This window comes from Melospiza georgiana, chromosome 6 (genome assembly GCF_028018845.1).
Source record: "Melospiza georgiana isolate bMelGeo1 chromosome 6, bMelGeo1.pri, whole genome shotgun sequence".
NCBI lineage: Eukaryota > Metazoa > Chordata > Aves > Passeriformes > Passerellidae > Melospiza > Melospiza georgiana.
Genome location: NC_080435.1, coordinates 32,787,360 through 32,811,280, shown reverse-complemented (window position 1 = coordinate 32,811,280; position 23,921 = coordinate 32,787,360). Strand labels below are relative to the sequence as shown.

The 23,921-nt window shown below is 35.1% G+C and overlaps 2 protein-coding genes across 2 annotated transcripts in view; one reads left to right on the top strand and one right to left on the bottom strand.

Annotated features, from left to right (window-relative positions):
- AVEN (apoptosis and caspase activation inhibitor) overlaps window positions 1–23,921 on the bottom strand; it is an 84,261-nt gene that overhangs the window by 37,431 nt on the left and 22,909 nt on the right. The window lies entirely within an intron of this gene.
- Window positions 9,271–23,921, top strand: part of CHRM5 (cholinergic receptor muscarinic 5) — a 48,239-nt gene continuing 33,588 nt past the window's right edge. The window contains exon 1 of the mRNA XM_058025701.1: window positions 9,271–9,702. The gene's annotated coding sequence lies outside the window, so the exon portion shown is untranslated. The remainder of the gene's footprint in view (window positions 9,703–23,921) is intronic.

The following is a 23,921-nucleotide window of genomic DNA, read 5'->3' as shown; positions in this document are numbered from 1 at the left end:
GAGGTATCAAAATACAGTCTTTCTCAAAATTCTAAAATAATTTTCAAATGAAAGAGAGTTAAGTGGAATCTGTCCCAAATAATTATAAAGGCGTTCTACTGAGGTTTTTTTCCCCAGTTGCCAATGCTGCAGCAGTAAGTCCTCAGGACAGAAAAAAACTCTCAACCAAACACCAAAACCAAACAGAACATCCTCCTTCTGAGACACAATTCTAGTCCTGGCTCCACAAGTGGGCAGAGATAAACTTCAGCTCCCAGGATTCTTTAATTGAATAGTGAAGTGCTGACTAAAATGCAAAAGAATGAATTTCAACAAAGAATGCCCCTACATCTATAAAAAACAGCAAGATAAAGTACTTATGATGGAGAGACATTTGTAAGTTTCTCATCTTTCCTGATTTTTCTGCCTTCCAGTGTGCACTCTCAGTGGTACCTTATTCACTGATGTTCCTCTTCCAAACGAGAGCTGGATTCCTTTATGCTTTAGACTTCCTTATCTATTGTTAGAACTAGCTTTTAAGTAGCCTGTGACAGTGAATTCATTACTTCATTAATTCTTAGTTCTGGTAAAGGTTCCAGTAGGTGCTTTTAAGCTAGTAAAATGATAGCATTAAAATGCATAAACCATAAAAGGTTACTTAATAGACTGGACACTAACAGAGAATTTGGAAAAGCAAACTAAATTCCAGTATCTTTAATATAATGAATTCATTACTTAATGGGCTAGATTTTAAACTGTAGCACTGCAGTAGTCCTTAATTGTGTCCTATTTGTTAGGCAAGTTAGATTATATTTTTTGTGTACAGAATTCACTTGAAAAAAGCCTATAAAATGAGTCTTTAGAAAAACCTGCATACAATCTGAAAGCAGGAAAAAAGGACTTTCTTTTCCTGAATAATACATATATGAAAGCAGAGATACAGCAGGGACATTATTGACATTATTATAAGTACCTACCTCTCCTGGAAGACTTCTGAGATCATTCCTCTCTTACTAGGAAACTAGCAAATTTTGTGGCTTTTGTGGGACGGCTCTGCCCTTCTGCCGAATACAAACATCAAGCTCATTTGCCACATCACAAGACAGAGAATGAACCACACAAGATCATTATGAAACCACCTGAATTACAGACATGTGTTCTTCAGACACATGACTATCTGCTGGGTGACATCTACACACATGGCTCACAAACAACATTAGTTAACCTAGGAAAAAGCCTACAGGAAACTAATAACCTTTCAGATAAATCTGAAACTTAAAATTTGAACCTTAGCTTAACAGAATTTCAGTGAAATTAACTTTTATCTATTAGAAAGAAAAGGACACAAAATTTTATATTAGTGAATGTCCAAAAAGCTTTTTCAATTTCAGTAATCTTGCAACCACATAATAATTTTTAAGGGAAATGTTTTCAAAATCATATAAGACATGAAGTAAGAAGAAAGGGGACCTATTGCTGATTGCTTTCTGGAAACAAGCTCTACCTAGGCATTTATAGATGATAGCTTATACAATTTGCAAACCATGGGCTTTTTAAAAAATACAAACCCTGATCTGTACTTCCATTTAAATCTTCCCTTCATAAATATATACTTCCCCTACCTAATCTCTAATATATTGAAGATCAACATAGTACACGTCTTGGAAAAAAGAAAAGCTTTTGCAACAACTGATCCCAACAACCCAGACTATATTAATACTGTTAGTTTTATGCTGCTGTTCTGAGATGCAACTGACATCAAACCTTATCTTTTACCCCAATTGTCACTGAAAAAGAGGGAGATCTTTCAGAGGATTTCTAGCAAAACCTTTTAACTAAGCTCCAATAGCTTAGTTCAGTAGCTCCAGAGAACTGCCTTACAGATTTCAAAGTAAATGTAGACAGACTGCAGTTTACCCAAAGCCTGCAACATTCAAGAACTCCTTTCCATGATTCTCCTCATCTGAAGTGTACTATTGAAGAACAGCACCAAGCTAATATCAAGCTAGGATTCTGTTCAGATATTTACTCCTAAGAAGAGTTACAGAGATGAGGCAGAATAACTTCTCACAGCTATGAAGTCTGCAAAGGATGCAAAATTTTCCATTAATTTTTACTTATTACAGAAAGGACAAAATCCTTTACAATGAGAATCACAACAAGACACAAAACCTAGAAAGCAACCAACCCTTCATGCTTAAATTAATCCTCCAGGTCTAATAAACCTCAGAAAATAAAAGCTCCATGAATTCAGGGAATGGAGAAAGTAACAAAAGATGACAGAAGTACAAATGCAGACTTTTGTAAAACCTAGAAAAAGAAATGCTATTTGCAAACACCCTAAGAATGTAGCGCTTTCAAAATAATTTCTTTATGGAGCAGTTAAGTGGATTTTCTTGCAATATTTATAGAGTTTTGACTGTTAAGTCTTATACTCAGTTGGGAAAAAGCTCTCAAAAGCAATTTTCTGGATATGATTTCAAAGCCATGCTATAGAACACAGTTAACAATTAAACCAATTCTGGCAGAGGAGTGGAAAACACTTAAAGAAGTGAAGCAATAAAAGGGCAATGAATTGTCTGGACATAGGATATCCAGGCTGAATATTTCACCTGTCTAGAATCAAAGAGGAAGTCTGAGCTGAAGGCATCAATGAGCTTCTAAAAAACTATTTATATTCTCAACTGAGAAGTACCTACAAACTTTCCTCAGAATAAAATATACTTAAATAAATACCATCTAACTAGGATGATTAAATTAAATATATTTTCCTTTAAAATCAAAAATCAAAGAAATTTATCTTTGAAATGAACAGCTGTGATCACTTCAGACCATTGAAATCTAATTAATCTTTCTTTTAAAGTTACACCTTGTTGCTGAAGTTTTACAAACATCAACCAAGGTGATACAAATGTCTAAGTAGCTGCCACTATATTTCATTAGAGTGAAGTAGAACTGTAGATTAACTAAAGGAAATAAAAACATCCTTCAAATTTAAGCAATTTTATGTAAATGAAGACTTCAAAGTGAATTAAAACCAATTTGGGATTAAAAAGAGTATGAAAGTTTTGGGGCTTTTTTTATAATATACTGTTATACTGCTTCCTACAGCTAAAGCACATAATTTTGTTTTAGGGGCTAGTGTCTTGCAATACATTTGGCAATAAATAGGCAAAAAAAAAAAAGGAAAGAAAAATCCCATGAATCCTCACAAGTATATAATTCATAATTATTCAGGGCAGCAAGTTTATGCTGTGCATGCCTTGCCAATTTGCCTGAAATAAATGTGTTTAAATAAAACCCCCAGAATCTATTTGGGTGAAATCTTGTCTTTAAAAGATCCCCCTATCATAGGCTTAGTGAAATCACTCAAGGAGTCACAGAACACCTTCAGCAAATCATGAAACTGCTTTTACATGTTTCCCAGGTTAAACAATTTCCAGATTTCAGAAAGTTGTATTGTAGTTACACACAATTCCCTGCTAAACCTGTATAAGAGGAAGTGCATCTACAATGAATAACTGATTTTTTTCAGTACCAGAAACACCCTCTACTTCCTGCCTTTCAAAAATCACCCACCACTTAACATTGCTAGTCTTTATTTAACAAAAAAATAATTATAGAAGTATTGAGGATGTCCAACACTTATTTCTTAATGAGACATGAAACTCAGTTATTAAAAAGGTTATCATTTTCCTGCTTCCAGAAAAGCACCATGTTCACACTAACCTTTTAACTAACAGGAACAGATGGGTCGAACTGGATACAGGCGTGATGGGGCATTGTGGTAGAGCAAAAGAACATGTTGATTCTCATACCTCTGGCAGATGGGAACCAGTCAAAATTAATTTTAGACTAAAAATGTTTCGCTGCTTCTCAGTAAAAAAAAAAAAAAAAAAAAAAAAAAAAAAAGAAAAAGAAAAAAAAACCCACTAGGACCAATATGCTATTTTATACATGCCATCAGAGCTCAGACAACAGCAGCTTTCACAAAGTTGGTACCATACATTAAAACCAATTACATAGACTTACTGTATGCCATTTTTAAGTCTGTGAATAAATTAGAAATTCCTGAAAACAGTAGCTTATAATGGAAGTGCTGACACAACCTTAACTACAGCAGTAAATGTGCTGCTATTATGAAGTTGTTATGGCAACTAGAAAGATCAAACTGAGAGAGAAAGGAAGAATATGCATAAGCAAAACTTCAAAATCTTTGACATGGTCCCCCACAAACTCTTTCAGATTTTGTGGTCACAGTGTTATTGCTCCTTACCTTTATAAAAAACAAAACAAAACAAAGCAAAACAAACAACCAAAAAAAAATCTGCAAAACTTGCCTTTAACACAGGTGAGCAGTAGGGCTGCCAAAATAGTGTAAAATCCAAAACAAATCCAAGGTCATAGTTTATTTTGTTCATGAACAGTCTAAAAAAATAGAGCCAATTGAAAGATATCTGGCCAGCATCTGGTGAGCACGCATTCATCAGATAACACAAGTTAAAAACAACAATTATGCAAAACTGTTCAGTCTTCAAAACAGTTCCATAATTTGTCACCAATCAGAATAGTTTAGTAACAGCAACCTGCTGTAATTTGGATGAATCAAACAGACAGCACATTCACAAACACTGATCCATTAATTAAAATGTGATTAAAAATATAATTGAAGCTCATATATTTGTGAAACAATCATTACTTACCCTTCCTAATACTGTGTTAAACAAAAGCAGAAATTGTTTCTAATATTGAAATAATGGGGAAAAAAAAGACCAAGACAGTAAAATTTTAATACACAAAAATCTCAAAGTATGATTTCTAAAATAAATTCATTTAGAATCTGTGTCAGCACCCCAGTTACCTTTCTCCACAAAAAAAAAAAAAAAAACCAGTTTAACTACAAGTCTCATTCTTGCAAAATTTCACTGAAAAAAATTTCCAACAAAATGTTAGTAGCTACCAACCGCAATAGAATTAATGTTAAATTATCATTATTAGGAGTAGCAGTATACATTTTTATTACAGCATTCTGTCCAAAGTCATCTACTAGCAACACTTTGACTTGAAAAGTAGAAAACAAACTATTTCTCTGTCTTTTCAAAGAATTTCATATTAAAGCCGCTTTGTCTCAAGTCTAGCTTTACTGCCATAACTAAAATCTAGGAAACACAAAAGCCCTCAGATGTCTGACATGATAAGAGTTGTGCTAAGTACTTTAACTCACTCATTTCCTAGGTAACAAAAATGCCTTTTCTTCTAAGCTATCTCATTCCATTTCTCTTTTGAGCTTGTTGATCTATATAATTTTCCAGACTATGGGAAATACTCATTTAATGAGAAGAGAATCAATTTTAAGAAATGGTGAGGTATCTACTTTCACTGAGAGCTAACAGATACTGCTGTTAAATTAAAAATAATTTTAAGATTCAGGTTGATAGGTTCTTAAGTCAAAAATTACTCAGTGTTAATTATCCAACTGATTTCAAAATTTTAAAACTTTGAATCCTGTTTTTTATATTCAGACGCAACATATTCTATATAAACATTGAAAAATACAGTTTTGCAGATGAACTTCATTTAGCTCGAAGGTAATCAAATGTTCCATTGACGAAAGAGAATTATTTAATCTGCAATAATCAATAATTATTGATATGAGATCACAACAAATACACACACAAACACATTCCCTCCCCCCCACAAAAAGGGACAAAAAAAGGCAAAAGAGTATTTTGTTCATAAAGGCAAGAAATACTTCTAGGCAACAAAAGCAGAAATAATGATGACATTTTCTTCAGAACATTAGCTCGTCAGCAATTTAAAAATTCTGATAAATACAACACTTTTCTCTGAAAAGCAACCACTAGTTATCAACCTGCTTGAAGCAGATAATCTTACAGCTCTCTAAAAGCTGAATGACAATATTCAGAAAAAAGGTAAAAATAGGATTTCCATGTGCATAGCTGTTTTTCAAATAAAAGGTAAATACTTGATAAAATTCTCAAAAAGAAAAATGCTTAGAAGTGTTCTCTAACTCTGTGTCTTCTTTTAGGGTTTTTTCAGATTAATTTGCAATAAATTTACAACCTTAGTGATTATCATGCATTTTATACCTTGTAAAAATGGTTGATTAAGATACAGCTTTACTGATCACTCAGTCTTATTAGAAAAATGTTTTTTCCAATATATTTGATTAATTACTTTCATACAGTGGGGGTAATATTTGCCCTTTAGGATTTGAAGAACCCATAATTATTAATCGTGAATGGACTAACACAGACAATACATGGCTTAATACTACTTGCAAAGCTACCCGTTTTGATACTGTAAATATTAAATATCACTGTGAGATTGCGATGAAATTTCAGTGAGCTTTCAAATCAAATACTCACACACTTAAAATGCAAAATGTTTTTAAGAAAGCATTCTGCTCACTTCTTATGCAACTTTTAAAAAGCATTCTTCTTAAAGCAGGTAAGTACATTATTCAACTAGATCGAATTTTCAGGCGCAGAGTTTCAACCTATTGTTAACTAAAGCTACATAGTAGCTTTTTGTGCATAAGACCACTCAAAAAATAGGAACTGAAACAGAAGTCTGTCCAAGTACAGAACTTTTGCCTCACTACAAAGTTAACTTTTCGGCTGTCACAAAGTTATGCAGAAGACAACAAGTCCGTGATCCAAATGAAACAATGCAGAGGGATGCAGCCAGTGCCCTGTGATTCCTTACTACTGGCTAGAGCTGTGAGAACTTCATGTCAACTGATGTTATTCATGGACATGGATTCCCTCATCAGGCCACCCCCTGAGTCCAAGACAACCCAGCTCTGCCAGGAAGTAGTCCCCGAGTGCAGCACGGCCTGTCACACAGTAGATATCCAGTCACAAGATGGATGGAGGCCCTTTGGAGGGCTCAGGGGTGATGCTTGAAGCATTTGCTACTTCAGTCATACCAGCAACATTCTCCACCACAGATGTTACATATCCACTTTAGTCATGGAGCTTATATATAACTTATTCCTGTTGCAGATTGACCAAACAGAAAAGATTTTCAGAACACCATGCTAAAAATACAATTCTTTGTGCTATATTCAAGGTTAAAATTTTAACCACCTTCATCTTCAGTGTTTGAATTCTTAACACCAATCATGTGTTATCCCAGACTAAAGTTGCACATCAAGATGTCACAATTATTGTCATGCCCTAAATGTTAACATGCTGCTTCATCCAAGTTATCCTAATCCTCATCTCCAGGTGTGAGACAGCACAATACTTCTGATACTACCACACACATAGCTCAGTTTACGTTGTCCTGAAGAGGGGAAAAAAGTGGGAGATATATATATGTATAAATTCTTTTGTTCTTCAGGACTTCTTCAGGGAATAATCACAGGGGATATTTGAGTCCTCTGTTTTGGGATTTGCAAAGGGGGAAACAGACCAGGCTATTGTTTGTCTCCCAGAAGATTCTCTGAGAATATAGGTTGTGCCTTGTCAGATTCCAATTACTTGTAAGGTTTTCACAAGAATCAACACTTTTATGAAATACAGTAATAAATTTAGGACACTTTCAGTTCAGGTTGGGCATCAACTCCATGCACGGACTGTACATGTGAAGACAGAAATAATGAGAGAGAAAGTGTTAATATTATTTCAGAAAGTATGTCTCATTGCAGTACTTTCAGCACTGGAATGCACTATCATCTACTCATTGTATCCTTGGCAACTCGACTTGTTATCTAAAGAGACAAAATTGACAACTTTGATTTAAAGTTACAGGCATCATATATTTCTAGGCTTGGATTTGGTCTGGAGCTAGATAGAATACAAGCTAGAGACCAAAAATATTCCAAAAGTTATTTGATGTGATATAAGGGCATAATAGTGCTCATGATTTTTGACTGGATAAACTAGAAGAAGCTTTATCCAGATGCTCTCCATCATTCCCTAATAAGGAAGATGAAGATAAGTTTTCCTCTTCAGTGATGAGAGAAGTTCCTCATACTTAGAGTAAACATGTACAAACCAGCAGAAGCAGCCCTTTCTCCCAACACCTTTTTGGTGGGGTTTATATTTCACCCTGGTTTTAAAGGAGTCATCATCTTATCTTTTCTTCACCTTCAAGGTATAGAAAGTAAAAAAAGAAATAAATTGATTGCAAATATTTTCTTGTCAATAAATTTAAAAGTTACACTAAAGAAGATTCTGCGAGGAAAAAAAACCTATTTTGAGGAAAAGTTCTAAACATTGCATTATTTTCCCTACAATCATCATACGTTGCCCTTAACAACATTGATACTGTGAATGAAGATTTTTATCCATCATACTTTATATTTATGAAGGCTTATGCTACACTGAAGTGAGTTCTTCAAAATATATTAATTTTTTCCATATTAGCCTTGAGAGAGCAGTTCCTCAACATTAAATCACAGAATATAAATTTCTAAATTAATTAGAAATGGATTTGTGAGTGTCTTTAATACAAAGTGTGTGATGAGTTTGAGCATAATCTTCATACAGAGAATCCTTTAAAAAACATTTTTTTTAAATGTTAAAGTTTCCCTTTTGCAGAGATAAAAAAAAGAAATGTGTGGGTTTAATCTATAAATTAAATTATAAATGAAAACCTACAATACAACAGTCAGGCTCCCCAAATGAAAGGCTACATGAAGCAAAACACAAACCATGATTTTTAAAGCAGATCTGTTAGAACATCTTTTTTATAAAAAGCAAGCTTTGAATAGACCTTAACCTGCCTGGAGTTTTTAACCCTATGAATGACACCCACCCTGTCAAAACCCTCTGGTCTGTTTTACCTGATCATATCCCAAAACAGCAGGCTTTTTCCTGGTTTGTTTCTTAATGACAAGCTGTTATAACACAGAGAACCTATCAAACCTAGTATTATCCTCTGCTGCTTTTTTCTTCTAGTACACACTGCTGTCCATCAGAAGAAATAATTAATGGTTCTATTATGCATGAAAGTGTCATCCTGTCAGTTCAGTGACTGGTTTGAATAGCTCATATCTGCCACTCATTCATGCCATGCGTGCTTACTGTCCTGAGAGATGACAAAACACTACACCCTTTAGGATTTTTTCCCCCCACTCTCTAAAGCAGCATTTCACATCTGTGTCTGACAGAAGCATGAGGAGCTGAGAGAGGCAGACCTTCATCATCCTTCACAGAATAATGTTGCATGGATTAAAAGTTAAGATCTGATGTCTACTGATCCTGTATATTTCCTACAAAAATCTAAAATGCGAAGGCTACCAAAATGTGAAGGGAAATAACTTTTCAGTGTTGGAATAGCACCAGAAAACAGATGGAATTTACTGCATAGCAAATACTTAAATTATTTTTTAGATGGGTGCTGAATACTTGAGTTGACTGGGGTCAGTGCATTTGCCTTTTTTTTCATATGTTTTTTGGTTGGGAGGGAAAGATGCAAAGTTCACAGGTCCTTTCTGTTACCTGAGCAGGGCAGAATTAACAAAAATCCTGAATGCAGAGGAACTCAGATACTGAAGATACCTGGAAATAAACTGGAAACAACCAATACCACAAGAGCAAAGCAGCAGTGAACAAGAAGATGCTGTGAAAAAGAAATCACAAGACGAGAGTGCACAATGCATTTCAAATAGAAAAAAGCTTCCTATCTGCTGAGTGAGTCTCAGTATATTCTGACAGAGCACAGACAAAGCTTCAATCAAGTATCTCCTAGGTAAGTTTTTATTTCATATTTACTTGCTTATCATATCAACATATACTTTAATGTATTAAAAATAAATCAATTAATTTCAAATTTTTTATACTAACACTGAAGTTTAAATTTTTCAATGTCAGATGTTTGATGTTCTTAGATTTCCTATACTGTAAAAATAACATCTCTCTTTTGATGCTAAGGTTTTTCAAAGGAAAAACTCTTAAATGATCTCTTGACTTATACCAGAGTGAAATATTTCTTAAGATTTAAACCCTTTAAAATATTTTAATACATATTTCCATGCATGGTTGTTTAAGAAGTAATTTTTTTAAAAGCCATGCTTCTGTTAATAGTACCACGAAACATTTACTGCACTTCATTATCTATTTAATCTGGCAAAGCAAACAACATTTTGCACCACAGCAGCAGATGTAAGAGGATATCTTTTATTACAGTATAATAAATCTCTGTTTATATAAAGAATATTAAATACAGCTAGAAGTGTTGATCAGTTATTTATGAAAGGCAAACCTACAGCACAGTGAGGAAACAGCACCATGTTAATGCACTCCAAGGTACTGTGTACATAGTGTCAATAAGAACACTGGACATCCATCTCCAAGTTAAACTATTAAAAAGAAGGTGCAGGTCATCTCATTTTTCCCCTCATTTACAGCATTCATGTGAATCACACAGACATGAATTCTACATGAAAATAGCATGCAAAACATTTCAGAATAAGATTCTACCATCTATTAGGGCTTGAAAAATGAACACTATACCTTTTAATCAAAAAATTACACTTAGAAGTCATAGAGAAAGATACATTTGCTCAGAAACAAAAACCTCCCCCAACTCTTTAAATTCAAAAAGCATTAAGAATTTTACATCGTTGAACATACTATTTATATTATCACACTGGTCAAATCTGTAATCAATAGCAGCTTTGAAAAACTACATCTTTGCTACTACTGTCTTTTATTGTTTTCGCACTGTTTTTTCTATTTATTAAGATGCAATATTTCTTCTAGCATTGTTTTAAGTACCTCTTCTACTTCTCTCTGTATCACTTCCCTTGTTTCTATTTAGGACATCTGATTATATGATATTCTTATTTAATATAACCTTCAGTTCTTTCTGGCTTTTTTTCTTCTTATGTTTTGCTAACTTACTAAAACAATATCTCTTGATGATTGCTAAAGGCAGACAAATTTGCCATTCACAAATACCCATTATGAACCCTTCACTTATGTACAAAGAGTTCTAGCAAGGGCTAGAAAACTGAACTTACTTGCCAAAGACTGGTAGAATAGTATGAGACTAAAAACTCAAGTTGATATGAGACAAGGCTCATCATAGTATGAAGAGTCAACAACATACTCCCAAAACAACGGCAGGATATGTGAAACAACTTCTTCAAGAAAGAGGTCACCTCATGCATATTAATGTGGTATACTTTATATATCTGAAACTTGTTCTTCTAGTCACACTTTTCACTGTCATGGCAGGGGGGAAAACCCATTTCTCTAAGCATACTTAAGTGTTCTACTTAATACAGGCAAAGACATTTCTATTATTCTAACCCTTTCCCATTTTCCCATTTGCTGTATTTAATGAGAACTTGATGGAATTTTTACTAGTGCACCCATAACTCAGCCATTTTGTTGACAGGTTCCAGCACTCTCTGTATTTCCCCAGTTTCTGTTCCTTTTCTCTCAATTATTTTTTCCCATGTCTCACTTCACATATCACCCTGATCCAGTAAGAATTCCTCCTGCCTCCTCACAGCTCCTATACAACATGCACTGATAATTTGTCTCACATCCAACACACCAGGAAAAAAAGTCATAAGTGAGGAAGCAGGTTCTGTACAATATAAACTAAAATAATATGGCTGTAAGTTTCAATAGAACCAGCTCACAATTTCCATAACTTGAACCATCAAAGCCTACTATAAGTCAATAATATTTGCAACAAGCAGCAAATGCAATACAGATTCTGTCAGCTGACTTCAGAAGACAGCTTTGTATCTGCTAGATATGGTTTAGAGTTGAATATTAAAAAAGAAAGAAAAATAAGAACTGGAATTCAGCTTTTTTTTTCACAAAGTACTGCTGTCACACTAGAAGTTTTGTTAACGTGAATGTTTTCTGAGTTTTTTGCCTTCTCTTTTGTAAAAGATACTGCTTACCATGGCTTAAAAATAAAACAAAACAAACACCCCCCCCCAAAAAAACCAAAAACACTCCAAACTGTAAATATGCCAGCTAATGAACATCCTTATTTAAGAAAAATCAGGTGATTATTCAAAGATCTCAAAAGGCTTACTCAAAAGCTTGTGTTTTAGAAACTTCAGAACTAAGAACTGCACTTAAGGCTTTGTGACTTAAGAACTGCATTAACTCTGTTGAAAATATGAGAGGGCTAAGAACAAGTGGAAAGCTTACTTGTAGGAAGAAGAACTGGATACAACTAATATTTTTTCAATATGTAATATTTTTGAAAGGTGGATTTTTTCAGATGTATTCATTAATATTTTTAAGTCATCAAGACAAATGCTATTTTTAAGTCCATTCTTTCTCTCACTTATCCTCAAAGTATTTGGATGTATTAACTAAATGAACAGCTTATTATTAGTTCCAAAACCTAATCTCCCATGAAACCAGAAATAAATATCAAAGAATCACAGAATATGCTGAGTTGAACAAGGATCACTGAGTCCAACTACTTCCCTTGTACAGGATCATTCCCAAGAATCACACCGGGTGCCCAAGAGTGACAAAATATTTTTCAAAATATATAATTATGTAAAATCATATCACCTGAAGGCAGTAAGTCAATATTTATTTTTCCACCTTTATCATAATCAGTTGTTTAAGGATCACTAAGCATCTGACAAGGATATCTTTTCATTTCCACTCTTTATTGAGTTGTTTGTATATGTGAAATGAATAAACCACATCACAAAATAACAGGCAATTGCCCAAAAACAAAACATCTGCTTAGCAAATGGCACATGTGGTCCATATATATGGGACCCCCTTCCCAATTAATTCAATAAGTAACAAAAATTGAAGTGGTAAGGTATGGTTTAATAAGTCTTTTTAAAATCGTCCAAATTAGACACAAACCAAAGTGCCAACTGCCTGTTCTGGGCAGCTATCAGCTAAAAGAAATCCACAAATAGGAGCTCAGACTTGGAGGTACGTGCATTGCTGAGCTGTTGGCCTGTCTTCTGCATTCACATTCACATCTATCAAGACCACTATAGTACAGGTAAAACATAAGGTACATTTACACTTCCATCCTCTTATTAAAAGAACTTATATAAGCTAATAGAAAGTAAGGAGCTAAATCCAGAACTTATGCTCCTATAGTTAAATCACTGATGCAGTAAATCTATTTCACCTGGAGTTACAAAGGAACACAAAATTCACCACAGCCATTTACATCTCTCTCAAGCCCTTCATTAAATAATCCCCTGACTCCAAAAATTACTGCAATGAGAAAAAGGGCACTAAAACACTTCAAACCATTTGCACTATAAATACATGAGGGTCGTATTATCCAGTACTGCCAGCCAGGTGGAAAGAGCTATATTTCAAAAAGCCAGCCTGACTGATATTGGTTACATTCATATATATCTATTTTTTCATCTACATTCATTTTTTTCATATATATTCATATATAGAGAGTTGATGGGTTTAGGTTTTTTGTTGTTGTTGTGTAGTTTTTTTGTTCTTTGCTTGTTGGGGGGGTTTTGTTGTTTTTTGGGGGTTTTTGTTTGGTTGGTTGGGGGTATGTTTGTTTGGGGGTTGTTTGTTTGTTTGTTTGTGGTTTCTTAATAAAGAAGCAGAGCCAGTTCACACAAAACCAGTATATGACTACAGGTGAAAATGCACAGAGCAGACATTCAGGCCTCTATAAGTACAAACTCTGATTTAAAACGGAAGCATGAGGGCCTATATACATTTATATACTGGCATATATATATATATATATATTTATATTTATATTTTTTACAAACATTTTAAACTGGCAGATATAAACTTCTTTGGGATGGATCTGATATAGAGCAGCATTTGCATAAAAGGAAGCTTTGTTACAGAAGATGCAACTGCATGTTCCTGGCAACTCAACCTGCAGCCCAACAGCCTCGACAGACATCTGCTCAGCTCATTCCTCTTTCTTTGTGATACCTGGTCCTGGACCAACTTTTAGGTCCTGCAAGGGCTGCCTCCACACTTTAAATCTCAATTAACCAAACCTGTTAGCTTTTCCATTCTTTTTTTTTCCCAGAACTGAAATCAAATTAATGGATCTACAGTTACCTAAATAGTTCCATTTGATAGGATGTATTCACTTCTAGAAAGACATTCCCTAGTGTTCTTCAATATTCCTGACACTGTGAGACATTTAAAATATCCATTTGTATAGTCTGCCTCAATGACAGTTTTGATGCTTTACAAGGAATTCAGCTTGCTATTCTTCTGTTATACACTTATATATCAATCAGTGGTGAAGCCAGCAAGCATGTTAAAAATCTTAAAATTACAGGAAAGTGAATTCTTTATGGGACCTCAATACCTTCCAACAAATTTGAACTAACATATCAAACTTTAAATATTAATTTAATGATTCTGCAGCTTGCAAACAGGGAAGAAAGAAGCACATCACTTGGGAAAGGTCACCAGAAGCTTCCTACAGCCCCAAATTCTGTACAACAATAACCAAGAGCTTGAGTCTAGAGATGACTGAAAACAGGGCACACACAGGGATACTTCCTCAGTATTACTCTGCCTGCCACCAGCTATTTGCAGTTCAGGGATTTTTTGAGCCTGAGATAATGCCTTATTTATAAGACCACCCTCAAAGTATTTTTCCAGTAGTTTTTGAACCAGCAAAAACTTTCAGTTTCCACAAGATCCTATGACAAATTTCCATATTTAATTATGAGTTACATCAAAAATACCTTTGCTTTGAATTTGCTGCCAGATAGCTCATTCAATATTCCCTACTTCTTCCACTAGCAGAGACAATAATAATTTCTTATTTATCATACTAATCGTTCCATGATTTCACAGAAGGCTATGGCATAATATTTTCATCTGTCTTTGCAGTTGAAATCGTCTTAGCCTTGCTTTATATGTAAATTCTTCCAATACTGTTGGTTGCCCTGCTGGCCTTTGCTGTGTCTTCTCAATGCTACTGTTTCCTTGTGGAGCTTCTGGGATCGAAAGTACAAAAAGCTACACAATGTGCCTGTGTCACTGACGTATATGGTGACACCATATAAAATTTTCTATTTTCTTCTCTATTCTTTTCCCAGTTTCTGCAGCTCACTTGCTTTCAACTAAGGAGGAATAACAATCATCTCAGATGACTTTAAAGGTATAGGAACTGTTTACATGCACACACGCACATACTGTACTTCACTTAATCTTCATCTGCAGAGAATATGTCATTTTTGTGGAGTCTTTTTCCTACAACTCTCTGCAATCCTCAGGCTACACAGAATTAGAGGAAAAATAAGATACACACTTTTAAAAGTGAAGGTAACAACACATGAGATCAATGCAAGAGCTTTAGGTGATTCTCCACCACTGAAATTCATAAAATCACAGAATGGTTAGGGTTGAAAAGGATCTCTGGAGATCACCTAGGGCAAGCTCCCTGCTAAACAAGATTCACCTAAAACAGGTTGCACAGGAACTGGTCCAGGCACATGTCAAATATCTCCAGAGAAGGGAGACTCTACAGTCTCTCTAGGCAACAGTTCCAGCATCCTGGCACCCTTGAAATAGTTTTTTTCTCCTCTTCAGATGAAACTTTCTGTGTTTCAGTTTATACCTGTTGCCCCTTGTCTTGTCACTGGCCAATTGAAAAGAGTCTGGCCCCATCCTCTAGTCACTTGTCCTTCAGATATTTTCATGTGCACTGATGAGGTCCCCTCTCAGTCATCTCTTTTGCAGGTTAAACAGGCCCAGCTCCCTCAGCCCTTTCTCATAAGAGATGTTGTCTTGCTGCTCCTTCACTGGACCTGCTCCAGTAACTCCCTGTCTCTCTTGTCCTGAGGAGCCCAGCACTGGACACAGCACTCCAGGTGAGGCTCACCAGGGCTGGGCAGAGGGGCAGGATCCCCATCCTTGATCTGTTGGCCACGCTCCTCCTAGTGCAGCCCAGGATCCCATTGGCCTTCTTGGCCACAAGGACACATCACTGGCTCAGGGACAGTTTGTAGTCCACCAGCACACCCAGGCCCTTCTCCACAGAGCCACTTCAGCAGGCTCAGGTCAACCTTAGCCTGTGCTAGTCCATGGCGTTATTCTTCCCCTGCTGCAGGATCTTACACTTATCTTTGTTGAGTTTCATTAGGTTCCCCTCTGCCCAGCTCTCAAGCCTGTCTAGGTCACACTGGATGGCAGCACAGCACTCTGGGGTATCAGTCCCTCCCCACAGTTTGGTATTCTGTCCCTCCATGCAGGTCATTGATCAGTAAGTTCGAGAAGACCCAGTACCAAGCCCTGGGATGCAATGCCAGCTACAGCCCACTAACTACACTCCATGGCACTGATCACAACCCTCCAAGGTCTGCCATCCTGCCAGTTCTCAATCCACCTCTCCATTCACTCATCCAGCCTGCATTTCCTGAGTTTAACTCTGAGGATGTTGTGGGACACATGTCAAAAGCCATGTCGAAGTCAAAGCAGACATGTTTAAATCAAGACTGACAAGAGCTTTTGACAGCAGCTGCAGTAAGAGATCTGCCTTAAGTCAAACAGTAACTAGTTCTCAACTTGCTTTGATGACTGCTCATTTTATTCAGAAAAGTTCACCCAATCACAAAGGGTTTCCTTGGCTTTATAATCTATGAATTTTACTGGCTATGCTGGGGTTAGCCTTTCATCTAAGATTTAGAGAACCTTGCTGACTATCTTTCAAGTCAGTAAGGAATTTGAGCTAGAGAAAAAACAAGAGCAAGTTTCCCTTCCTCAATTTTCACCAAACTTTACTGAAACTGGTTTTTTTTAATTATGCTTGCTATTTCACATGTTTCGCAAGTTAAAAAAATGAAGGAACTATACTTGATCTTTCTTGGTAGTATTTTATCTCTAAAATCTAAAAGCAAATAATGGCAAATATTATTTCATTAACAATTAAATTATATATGTTTTAAAAACATCTTGCAAGGAGAGGAGACAATTGAATCATTTCTAAGTTTAGTTGAGACCAACTCTCAGAACAGAGCTGGTTTTTTTAATTCATGCTAAAATTTGGACCATAAATATTCTTTTCCCCTACTGAGCAAGTTTGTAAAAACAGGTCTTTAATTCACACTCCCCATTTTGCATCCCAAATTGGTTCTACGGTTCACTTCCTCAGATTCCTATAGTCACTGAAGCAGTAGAAAATGGTAGTATGTTAAAACACTTTAAAGAAGAAAAAATTGCAAATAGAAACCTCCAAAAGGACAAAAGACTCTTCAATTACTAAATGAGCAGACAAAAGAAAGTTCACATGCACTGAAACAGGTAAACTATTCTGAAGCACAGGCACTAAACACAAATAATCACTAGGGTTTTTTTGTTGTTGAGTTGGGTTTTTTTAAACAAAAAGATAACATGACCAAATCAAACATTTTAGACACTTTAAAATGCTTTGTCTCTAGTTAAATGTTTACTTTACACAGAGATATTTACAAAGACCAATTTTTTTTGACAAGCTAAACTATGCTTGTAAGGTAAAGGTATGAGATCTGATGCTTTCAGATCATATTTCTACAAGTTAATTTAGTTTTCTCATATTTGTAGGCAATTTTCCTCTAAGAGGCTAGATTATTCTTCCTGGAGATTTCTACTCCTCCTTCTTATTCTTCCTCCTCCTTTTCTTATAATCAAATACAGCTCAGAGAAATAAAATTGTCTGTGAGACAGAAATAAATAAAACTAAGAGTAAGGAAACAATTAATAAGGCATTATGAAAGGAATAACAAAAGAAACATAAAAGGGGCAGACAGAACATGTGGAGTTACACAAAAGAAACTTTAAAGCAAGAAAGGCTGTAGACACTTATTTGCATTAGAAAATTCACTTGTTATCAATATTCTAACTGCAAATATACATTAAGACGAATCAGAAGTAGGCTTTAATCCAACTTAACCCAATACACATGCATGCTACCACCCTTACTATTATCAATCGCAATTCTAGTATTTTACTGATTCTGCAAGATCTTTCCCTTCTCACCAGCTGCTCCATTTCATGTTCCTGCCAGCTTTTTTGCACCATTCATGTAGTCCAATCAGGCAATGAGATCCATGTCTGGTGATGGGCCAAAATCCATAATATCACTCAAGTGTCTTTCAAACTTTTTTCTTCAAAAGAGGGGAGGTGATCTTAGTTTATTATCAAGGCCAGAAGCAAAATATAAAGTAATTTCAAATTCTGTCATGGCAAATTCTATCTTCTATCGACTTTTGAAACATTAAGCCCACCTAGAAGGAAAAAAAAAAACAAACTAACAAGCCACCCTTGTAAGAAAGTCAGGGAAGAAGTGCTGTTTTCCATTACAAACACTTTGTGTATTTCCTTGGGCATTGGAAAGGTGACAGTGAACACAGCAAAGAGAGTATCTTTACCTGAATAATATAAATTGTATAGACTTGCTGTCTGGAACTGTTACTCTTATACCCCTAGCACTTTATTTATTCAAAAAAGAATCTAATTCAGATTACCTCCTATTACCAGTGAACTGTTAATTTATAACACTTGCCTTTCCAAAACTTCCTTTCTGCCAGCATTTTCCCAGCAGAAGGTTTACTAATTGTCTTGAATAAAGGCCACTAGCCTTTATGACACAAAAATCAATAGAATTATATCATGATTTAAAATCATTCCCATCTTGAAATAGTTCTTCCACCTTGCCCCGTTTTATTTCATAGCAAGATGATATACAATTTTCAGCGACACATTTTCTGTATATTGAAGTACACGTATATATTCAGTCAAAGAAACTCATATTGTCACAAACTGTTTCCAGTTAACAGTATAAAAAGAAGTAAAGAGATCACTTTTATAATCCCAATTATCTGGAGCATATTCAGAAATATCATGCTTTGTAAACTCAGACAATGAGTGTGTACTGTCAAAGGAAGGTCATCTGACTCACATTCCACTAAAAGTTGAAAATTAAGTCAGAATCAAAGAAAATATAATTCTTCCCCACTTGCACCCTATCCTTACCCTCCAACATGACTTCTATTAAAAGAGTTTTTAGTTCACAATTTTACACATGCAAGGGCTTGGTTTGCAAGAAAGGACAACAAAGGAATACAAAGAATTCCCTTGAGGCTGGAAGAGACAGTTAATACAACTCTTGTTTTAAAACAAGCTTTGGCAAGGCTCAATGTATCTTTGACATTCTTCAGGAAAATTACTCAAATCTAGACAAAAAAAAAGCTGTTTCAGAAAAAAAAAGTCTTTGAAGTGCTAAGAAGAACCATCTTCCGATACAACACCCAGAAACACTGATGATGCCACTTCCCTGATGAGCTGAGAGTGAACAATAAATAGGCAAGAGAACATAGAACAGATGAGGAACTAACAAGTGATTTGGACAAAAATATGAGGCAGGGGAAGGGTAAAGAGAAAGCCTAGACTAGAAGTTGGATGTAGGAACCAGGAATTCTTGAGCAATAGGATGAGACCAAAGAAAAAAACAACCTCAAAATTAATAGGTGTGACTAAAGTACACTAAAACCAAAAGCATTAAAAGAAGAGCAGGACAAGGAGAGACCAAGCCATCAAGACCAGATTTGAGGAGAAATTTCAGGATTACACATGGAATAAGAAGAAAGGAGGAGCCATAAATGAGATTAAGGAAGAAACAGGCACTCCATATCCTTTAGAACACTATCCTCTTCACAGCCCTACTTTGACTCCAAAACTGATGCTTAGAAACAGCACTATTCCTTGCAAATGAATTTCTGACACTATTTCTAGAATAGTTTCACCATCTCATGGTGGTTCACATGCAGGCTGGTCTCAACACTTTGGAACATCAATCGATGAACAAGGAAACATTCCTATTACACTTATTTTGTTTGTTAACAGATACTAGGAATAAATGCACACTTATGAGAAACAGAACAGCAAATGCAGTCTGGTTTCTGCAATTAAACTAATCTGCTGCATCTGACAGTCTTATCATTTTTACCATAAACAAAAACTTCTAGCTTTAGAAAACTCTGTAGAATTTCTATTTTGTTTCTCTCTCTAATGTAAACTGCTGAGAGATGGAACAAAAATGTTACGATTAAAACAAACACAGCTCTTCCAAATCAATCAACATCTTTTAGTATTACCATAGAAGTGATATCTATTAATGTCATTATTGGAAAAGAAACAGTACTTTATCAATAAGAAATAAAAATGTGGCTACTTTAAAAAGTCTACAGTCTAATTCAGGTGATTTAACAGTGGTCAGAATTTAACAGAATCAAAATGTAAAAAGGAAACCAAAAGAAAAGAAAAATCAAATCAATCAAATGTCCTACGCAGCAATAATGAAAATAAAAAAGTTTTAAAAGGCTCCAAGCAGGGAATTGAACAAAATAAATAAAAAGCAGTAAAAGCAGGAGAAAAGTGAACAAGAATGTCATGGCAATAACACACTGAACTTTGGAAGTGAATACTGGAATAAGAAATGTACAATCTTAATACCAATCTTAATACCAGAGTAATTCAGTTTTGGTGAGGGGATTTCAGTGGCAGAAATGTCAGAGATGATATGGCAGAAACACAGTTGACCAAGATGAGGCCTAATCAGGAAGAACAGTTTTAGGGGCTTTGTAAAAACAAAGGAAATTATTAAACTAGAGAAACAGTCAATCAGGTGAATAGACATTTTTATTTACGTCTCAAACCTACAAATTCAAGTAGTGTACATGAGAACAGCAAGACACAAATAAGAACAAATTGCTCCACATTTAAACAAACTGATTTGTGATTTCATACCAAAACATACTTCAACACAATTCAGCAGAATTTCCATCAATATAAAGTAGCAGCAAAAGATTAAGAACCCAGAGTTAGAGAAGGATATTGGCCAGAAAACCTTTTAAATCCAGAAATCTGAAACTTCACAAATAAATTACTGTACTCAAGATGTGAAAAGTTAAAAGAATGGGGAAAAACTTACCACATTGATTTTAATGGGAATAAAATTTAACCCCTTTAGTCTCTGAATCTTAACTCTATTCAATTCTAAATCATAAAGCATCCAAATTTCTCTGAAATATTGAAATCCTTCAGATTTTTTAAATTACTTACCAGTAATTACACAGTATTACCATTGATACTTAAAGCCACATAGCTCTAAGACATCAGAATGTTAAAATAAAGAGATGTTATCCTACATTTATATTCAAATCATGGAGTCACGTTATACTTCCACACTTCAATCATAGTTTGGGTTACATTTTAGATAAAACTTAGGAGGGATAAAGGCTCAGATATGAAAGCACACATAATGAGCACGGACTACCTATTACAGGAAAACACATTTATCAAGAAAATGCAATTAATACTTAAAATCTGGCATGTCTTATTTTGAGTTCAGACAAAGAAAAACAAAAGAAAAAAAGACAGCTTGGCTTGTCTGATTAGAAAAAAAAAAAGAGATGAATTTCTGTAATGTTAGGAACAGTTTAGGAAGAAGCACTGAGCAGATGGAGAACCAGCTTTCACTGATGCCAAGTCCTGTGATTTCAATGCAAATCTTTACTGTGAAAGGGTTTTTTTCTGTTTGTTTGGGACAAGAAAAGGAGTACAGGAGAGACCATTTTTTTGTTGATTTCCGATGCCTACAGGTACATAAGCAAGAAGTATCTCTTAGGTCTAGTAACAAGTCCAAAGTTGCAGAGAGCCCTGTTGCAAATAAAACATATGCAAATGGCAATGAGACCACTTGGATATGAGCCCTCCACGGATGGGAAATGTTATCTACAAGAGGACCATCAAAAAGGAAATGAAAGTTCTGATGTGCTGAAATGGGTCTAGAAGGAAAAGCAGGATAGAAGAGCAGGTCATGGAAACTCAGAGAATTTTTAGGGAATGAGGTAGTGAAAAACAGAGAACATAAAGAAAGATGCAAGTAAAACACATGCCCTACGTATTTATGTCAGGGTCGCACAAACTACAATATTTAAGTGACCTGTTACCAACCCTTAATGCAACAGTGCAATCACCTTTCAAAAATCAGTAACCTGGCACCTGTATCTTAAAGCTGATGATAAGTGATAAGAAGTAACCAATACTTCTGTGTTCCACAGAGATCATGTCACTTGGGGAACAGTAAGAACATAGAAGTTTTGCATCAGGTGAACTTCTTGGCCAATTTCTGGCCAAGAAATAGCTGAGTTGTCAAGCAAGTACCACTGAAAAATGGGACATTGATATATACAGTAATCCAAATCACCCATGAGTTAAGCATTTCTGTAAAGAAAACCAATTTTCAGCTATTCTCTATAATTTGAAAACTCAAAGGGTTCTTATTTAGTACTTAAACTCTGCCCTGTTATTGCCATTCTTTTTACTTGAGCAGAATTACCATTAAAACAAAGAAAATTGATTTACTCTTCACTCAAATTCTTCTTTTTTCAAAAAAAAACCTTGGAAAACTCTCTTCTTGAGATAGAAAAGTAAAACCTATTTTTAATGCAAGCCTTGCTCCACAAGTTTATCTGTTCAGGTTTTTCAAGATGGCCCAAGGTCTTTTGTGTACTTCAAATTCTCAAGCATGTACTGACCTTGCAAAAGACAAAAATGCAGCAATGCATTGCAATAGACATACCAAAATTAAACACAGACCCAAAAGAAAGAGGTTAAACAAACAGATCAAGTGTTTAGGGAAGGGAATGTAACTGTTGCCTCACAATCCTTATACCTATTGTTCATAATGATTATGCTCCAGTGACTGTTTTGATTTTTATTCTACATTTTTATTGTATTTAACTGCTAGGTATCTAGAGAAATTATATGTATTATTATTATTATAAATTATATGTATTATTACAACATCAAAACTATTCTCGCAGTTTTATTTGAACTGCACAGCATTTCTCTATCTTAATCTTTAATGCACCAGAATCATTCAGCCATGGCCTAAAAAACCAAATGTGAAAAATTCATGTCCAAAATTATATTTTTTCATCTTGATAATCATCATTTTGCAATCCAAGTATTGTTATTGAGGGTATGTATGCTGGCAATTTTTGGCTGGTTTACTGCTAATGCCTACCACGTTTAAAGAAAAGTAATCAAGTGCCTGGATATGATCAGCTCTATAATGATATTTTAAAAATATATATTTTAAAGAATCTATTCACAGCCAAAAATCTGATGAACAACCTTAGTCTACTGTAGGTCACTTAACCCTTATCTTTCAAATAATGAGGGCACCTCTTCAAACATGGCAAGATTCTGCTCACAAAGTAAGGTTATGCTATCACTTCCACTTCTCTTCTCTTTATGCTTCAACAGCATTTTTACTAAATTGATTCAAGACCCATTCCCTGAAGGCTTCACATGGGACTTGTATTTTATATCGGCTAAGCAACATGGAAAAGTTTGTTATATTCAAGACAATTAAAAATACAGGCATTTTAAAATGCTGAAAAAAGAAACATACTTAACAACTTAATCTGAACCCAGGATATCTATTTTACACAGAAATATAATAAGCCCTAACAAAGAAGCTCCATCAGGCCAGTGACATCAGCTGTTATCAAAGGCACCTGGCTGCTCTTAAGACTATTTTCAGCTGCCTTTTGAAGTATCCAGTAAGAAATTTTCATGGTCTATTTTCTGTTTCAGGTGGCTTTTCCTTACCTCCCCTTACCATGCCCTTGGAAAGGAACCAGAGAATGACCTGAACATTTTTGTGTGAAAGCACTTGAGAAACTGTAACCCCTTTCCCTCCCTGAATCAGTACCTTGAAATCAGACTGCACAATGATTTTGCATGAAAGAGATATGTTCTGTGCATTTTGTGAAAAATCTGACCTGACTTAGCCAATTACAAGCTTCTAGAAATCTGAATTTCTACCTAATTTTTACAAGATCTGCTGAAGCTTAACAACCAGTCACCGCATCTACCTCCTCAGTGGTCTTCTGCATGCCATCCCAATGTGCAAGGCAACTGAATTAAGTTTCTTCCTACTTTCAGTTTTGAGTGAGA